Source organism: Chlamydotis macqueenii, chromosome 3 (genome assembly GCF_036417535.1).
Source record: "Chlamydotis macqueenii isolate bChlMac1 chromosome 3, bChlMac1.mat, whole genome shotgun sequence".
In the NCBI taxonomy this organism is placed as follows: Eukaryota; Metazoa; Chordata; class Aves; order Otidiformes; family Otididae; genus Chlamydotis; species Chlamydotis macqueenii.
Genome location: NC_141558.1, coordinates 35,796,845 through 35,802,844, shown reverse-complemented (window position 1 = coordinate 35,802,844; position 6,000 = coordinate 35,796,845).

Genomic DNA, 6,000 nt, shown 5'->3' with positions numbered 1-6,000 from the left:
TCCTTTGCAATATCCAGTGCTTTTAAATAGATTCATTGCAAACAACTGCAGCCAGCTCTTGACTACCTCTGACTCTCGGTAGTTACTGGTTCAGACCACTGTAAAGGTTTGAGACATACTGTGAATCTCCCTGACAGCTGTTCATTTCTGTTTACTTCCGTTTAATGTTACACTGTTTTCTCTCAACTTCTCGGCAGCTTTATACCATTCTCCAGGTTTGTTTTCCACATCAGGTCTTCCTTCAGTGATCTTCAGTGTGGCACTGAGAGGCTTTTGTGATCATTTTAAGCATTTCAGAGTTTTTCTCATTATTTACTGGACAGAGTGAAGAACCAAATAATTCGGAGGCTGAGCAAAATGGACTGAGAGAGGTTAGGGTTTTGTTAAGAACTAGCTAGGATTTAGCTCAGCCTCTGGAAATTCCTAACAAGAGACATTTGCCTTGGATGTATTCCATCTTTTATATACTATACCTCACTAAAAAGACATCTGATTTTTTTTTTTAGAAGTAAAGCACAATGGCAGCCTGTCGTTCTGTTTGTTGCAAAGGCTGTGACTATGCTAGCAAATTAAAAGGTGCCAAGGCGTAGAGCTGGAGACTTGAAGCCTGCTGCTTACAATCTTAAATTGTCGTCAGCAGAGACCCTGCACTTGGTCCAGGCCGAGCAACCCTTGGCATATGGCTCGGGGAGTTGACAGCCTCAGCTGACAATGCAGATGCAGCTGTCCTGTTTTGGTGGTTAAAAGAGTTTAATAACATGGATGCGGCCATTGGCATGAGGCAATTGGCCCCAGAAATTGAGAGCGTGCTAGTACTCTTCAGTTTCCTAGTACAGGTAAAATTCTAAATGGAGGAACACAGCAACAAGTACTCCTCACCTTCTGCATACTGGAATTGAAAATGCTATTGTCTGTAAATATGGCATGACCTGCCCTCCTACAGACAGTCTTACACTGTTAGGAACATCCAACAGTGGATGAACTGAGAGGCACACACCATGCTCCTCAAGGGAGGAGAAAAATCCAAGGATGCTGGCTGCTGTAAAATTTCAAACGCAAAAGCAGGGTTGGGAGTATATGTGAACAACGTCTTTCAGAGTTACACTTAATCTGATGAAATCTTGGATGCACTGAGAGTGGTGGACCATAAGTCAAAAAGTCAATTTCATTTGAGGGCTTTTCTAATTTTACTTGGATATTAATTATTTAGTTTAGATTAAAAGACCCAAAGAAACGTGGTTCAGGACTTCTAATTCGGACTGGTTTTGTTAGTTAGGACTTACAAGGAACTTCAAAAGAAAAAGACTTTGGAGAAAACAGAGCAGAGGTGCTGCTGTGTTGTTGGAATTTAAGAAGTGTGTAGTGTTTTGTTTTCAAATGGGATTGGGTAGGTGAATACCTCTTCTTGATTATTTTTTTAAGAACATTTACTACTTTGAAAAATAATTTTTAAGTAATGACTTAAACAGCACTGGGGCTCGGGTCTGGGCGTTAGAAACCAGCTGCCTATGTTGTTGAAATTGTCAGCAACTGTTATGCAGAGTCTGAGGAAAAGGAATGTCCTGCTGGGGTCTGAGAACCTACTGTAATGTTTAACTCTCAGTAACCAGAAACGTTGATATTAGGACTTCAGTGGTAACCTCTGTGATTTTAAGTTACTGACTCTGAACTCTGGCATAAATCAATTCTTCCTTACCTCAGGCATTTACCTGAAGGATGGAAAGCTGATGTAACTTTTTTCTAAGGGACTGTCCATTACTTTTTTTTTTTCCAATTTTTAAATGGCTTTTCATCTTGTTCTGCAGTTTGCTACAGCACAGGTGACTTACTCCTGACTTCTGCAGCTTTGTCTGCTACTTTCTCACTTTCCCTCTAAACTCTTTGCTCATCCCTTGAAAAACAGCAAAACCAAAACTAAAAAAACCTGACAAATAGCAGGCTCTACAGGAAATATTTTTGGTAACCTATTAGGCAACTCTCTGTTCTGTTTGTTCAAAACAAGTTTTCCAGAATTCCCTGAAAACTAACTGTCTTCAAATTTGAGACATAAAGTTGTAATTAAATTGTGATCAACAGGATCCATGTGATCCTTTCTTTAAAAAGCCAGTATATTCTTTTCAATGCTACCTAGATTTCATGTAGGTAATTCCTCTTGCAGCTCAACAGAACACCCCCCGGCACACACACTTTGTTCTTCTCAAACCCTAATGATTTTTATAAAACGTCTTAGACTACATGGAAGAAATTATGTTTTCTGTTTCTCAAATTGTGAGATTTTGATATTTTACCTTATTGCTCAGATCTAGAAGACAGTAAACTGTGAAAACCTCAGCTTTCATTTCTAATAAATACCTAACAGATAAAACATGGCCCAGCTATTTCTTAAGAACAAAAATACCTTGCATGCAAACAAAGAGAACTCAGTATTTTTAGGTAAGGATTTTAGAGGGTCCCAGCTCCTCAAATGCTGACATGCAGGTTTGGCATGACTCGTATTTTAACTAGGTGATGAAACTTTAGCTGTATTTAGGTGGAAAGGTCAATGAGTCCTACACAGTCATTTCTCTTTTAAAGCACTTTCAAAATCATTCAAAAAAACCTGACACAGGGAATAAATAAGCATAGCTTTATTATAACCAGAATTACCAACTCCAAAATTAGGACTATGTTAAAAATAAATACCTGTGTATTTCTTTAAATGCTCAGTCTAGTCTTTGTAAGACTTTGTGCTTCTTTATATTTGTTGATTGAGTTTTAGTGTTATTCAGTGCTTTACTTATAAAGGCCTGCCAAGAGGCAATTAGTAGTAGTCAAACTTGATGCTGGAAGATCAAGTTCAATTCCTTTTTCATTTGATCTTGGAAGTCTGAGCTTTAATAAACCACACATGTGCAGAAACTAGCAGTGTGCTAATGCTCCAGAGCTTGCTGCGAGAAGTGGCGACCATCAGCATCACCCATCAGTGATGAGCTGACCCAAAACTGGGTGAGAATGTGTCTAATAACCTAACTATAAAATAATCTTTAGATACCCCTGTTCGAAATGTAGGTTCTTAACTTTCAAACAGCAAAAGCTTCTGGGTGTCTAAAAATTTTTTTAATGTGCCCAAAGCTGCCTGTTCTGACCAGCTTAAGATCCACAAATCTTTCTGTCTCACTTCTGCACTCCATTCATTGGGCATTTTGAGAGGACGCTTACCAAACGAGGTCCCAACCAAAGTCGCAGTTGTGCCTTTCATCCAATGACTTTGTAGTTGTCACCCACTCTGGTATGCAGGGGTATCTAACTTCAGTTCAAATTCTTCCACTGGGAAGAGAAAGCAGTATTTTGTGTGTACCTCTGAAAATAATGAGCTCGCCACCTGGGCAGATACCCTTGAAAAAGGGTTGTTCTCAGCCTCCATTAAATAAGCTTCTCCACTTTGCATGGGAAAAAATACAGATTAGTTGAGCTAGAGTGAGCACAATCTTTTAATCTTCTGGTAGGGCCTCACCTGGGAAAAGGGAGGCACGTGTGCCAATCTCCATCTTACACTAGTATTAGGTTAAAAACAAGGAAGCAAACAAAATACTTAACCAGCTTCACACATACGCAAGGGTCATTTGTGGTCTAATCACACCTCTGGTCTCTGGTGCTCTAAAACCTGTAAAATCAAGAGACTGATTCAGTGATTTTTAAATTGGTCGTTACCTTACACAATTTATATGTCAATTAGTACACACTATGCCTGCTTGACAAGCCAAAACTCCTCTACAGTTTATCTGGGCAAACTGAAGAAATTATAAATAATCCTTTTGAGGCACCAAGTAGATGCTATAGAGGAATACAAAACACTGAGAAATCTGCATCAGCAGCCCTGTATTTTTGCAAAAGACTGAACAATAAATGGAGATCAGAATCTCAGTGATGTGTATTTCATGGATGATTGACAAATCACATATGCTACACAAAGTAGGCACTGTCAGCCAAATGGTTCAATGCTAACAGCACTAAAATCTTTACTGTAAGTGCAAATATTGGTACTACTTGTACTACATCATTGCTATTTTGGGGAAAGCAGACATTTCAACTACATAGAAATAAAAATACTTTGCAGCTCTAAATGACATCAACACTGGAAGGAAGTACTCGGGGAAAAAAATAACGATTGGCTTAAAGCTAGCAACAGAGCAAGGCTGTGTTGGATCAGGCTAATGATCCTTCTAATTATGTGCATGTGCTGTCACTGGATGTTCTTACCTATAGAAGCATCAGTTCCTCTGAAGACTGCTAAAATCCCTGTGTTAGCGATTTATGAGGCAAAAGTAAAGCCAGGATGGTTATATTTTGTGATGTGGAAAAACTTAATTTTTAATTATAAATTTTTCAACTATTTCAGTTCTTGAACTATATCCTAGAATTTACAGAAGATCCTGCTTTATTTTCTCTGAAACAGAGATATTTTGTATGCCGTACTTAAATATTACGGCCTTCAAGTATTTTATTCCATTTCTATTCCTAGAATATTTTTTTCTTGATCATAACTATTTTCCTTATATGTTTTCAAGACTCAACACAGTATTCCAATAGAAGATGTGTCATTGCTTTGTTTCACTGGTTTCATACTAGAGTTCTAGAACAAAATTACTATATTCTCAATGTTAAGTATGCAATAAATAGAATGGTCTTTTAAATTAAAAGATTTATTACTGGCTATCAAATAGAGCTTTTTTTTTTTTCTTATTTTGGTTTAGGAGCCCTTAAGGAGCATGACTGACTCATAGCATTTCTTCCAATAGATTATTCTGAATGTAAAATCATGAAACTTCACCTACATTGTCCTGCTCATCTCTTCTCTGGGTAGATCTTTCTGATATTTCTTATGGCCTGCTCTGGTTTCATCTAAACTGTACAATGACTATCTGTAAACACTGAAACATTTTTCCTTGGGCCTTTCCTGTAATTACACATTAACAAGTGTATCAGATTGTATCTCTGATAACAATATGACAGAATCTCTCCAGTTATTACATAGATGTAAATCTGTAATAGTCCCCTGTATTAACTTCAGGGAAATTACAAGTCTGCACCAAAGCTGCTGATAACCAGCCTCATTCTGAAGAGTCAGACAAGTAACCGCTCATCTGTATTTTAAAAACTTGCACTTCTAACAAGCTACTACTGTAGAAAAAAATCAAGTCCAAATCAATTTTAGAATCAAGTCCAAATCCCTCACCACAGATGGCCCTCAAACTTGGTTAAACAGAACTCTAGATTTTCATTTAGAGAAACAGAAAGATAAATATTCACCAAACGACACTTAAAATGTGTGTCCATAAACTTTGTAATTTAACAATATAAATAAAATTTGTCACTTAGACTTAAAATATCTTCTCTTCTTACACTTAGAACTCTAACATAAAACCAGTGAAACAAATAAATGATACATCATATTTTTAAAATCTTCTGCTCAACAAAAATTGCCTTAGCATATTGGAATACCTTTCCAGTAAAGTATAGTAACAGCAAATGTTTTCAGCAGTTTTCTAGAAGTAATAATCAAAGAAAATAATTCTCAATATACAAAGCAACATCATAAACATTTTTTTTCTACTCCTATATTCCTTGTGGTGTAGCTCTCATCTAAAACACACCCTATATATTAATTTTTTCAAAGCTTCACTTTAAAAAAGCACATAATCCTTAGAATTCTTGGAAAACTTTGGAGACATCAAATGGACGTGAAACTGAACATGGCAAATAGCCAAGATTCTCTGTGAAGAAAAGCCCAATAGCAAACAGTTAAGTACAGCAGTTTAATCATCTTCTCAAAACTCTCTGGATAATTAGGGAATGTATTCAGCATAGAAAGTTGTACTGTCAAACTGATCCAGTAAATTTAATTGAAGGTCTTTTAAAAAATACAGGAGCACAAATTAAATTGCGTTAAAATAAAACACCCCTCCCCCTCTCTCAAAACAGTAGAATCCCTTTGTAGAATTCCTTTATTCAATAGGAATT